Raw genomic sequence first — 587 nt, 5'->3', positions numbered from 1 at the left:
AATAGTGATGAACATGTCGTATTTTGTGAGAGACAAAGAGGATGACTTCTCACACAGTCAGGATCCAGAAACATAACTCTACGAAACAGTTTTCAGAAGAGGAACTGCATGCTTTGGAAATAGAACGAGAGGAGGAGGAGGTTGCGATAACTCGACAGCCCGAAGACGTGAGGCATCCTGCAGACTGCAGTCCTCAATTTTTTTTTTTCGGTCATCTGGGAGAAATGCAGAATGGACCCAATAAACAGCTGTCGAGAGAGTAAGTGATTACTGTAAACATGACGCAATGTTATTTTACTTGATAGATTGACCCATACATATGCTAACCGGCATCATAGTATTCCATTCACTATGGTCAGCTAACTAGCGGCGGTGCTGTCAGTGTTGCAACAATGCATTGTCCCGCCTATCTACAGCTAGGGGAGACCGTGATAAGCCTTATTTCAACAAATGGTGGCGTATTCCTTTGCAATAATTATACGAAGTGACAAAAGGATCAGTATTCGAAAGGGAGCCTACACTGCTTAGACAGTATCCCAAAAAACACTGTGTGTGCGTTTGTGTGTGTGTGAGTGTGTGTGTGTGTG

The 587-nt window shown here is 43.4% G+C and overlaps 1 protein-coding gene across 3 annotated transcripts in view; it reads right to left on the bottom strand.

The window, feature by feature from the left end:
- scml4 (Scm polycomb group protein like 4) overlaps nt 1–587 on the bottom strand; it is a 16,635-nt gene that overhangs the window by 3,408 nt on the left and 12,640 nt on the right. The window lies entirely within an intron of this gene.

This window comes from Etheostoma spectabile, chromosome 18, assembly GCF_008692095.1.
Source record: "Etheostoma spectabile isolate EspeVRDwgs_2016 chromosome 18, UIUC_Espe_1.0, whole genome shotgun sequence".
Lineage (NCBI taxonomy): Eukaryota > Metazoa > Chordata > Actinopteri > Perciformes > Percidae > Etheostoma > Etheostoma spectabile.
This window is presented reverse-complemented; position numbering and strand designations above follow the sequence as displayed.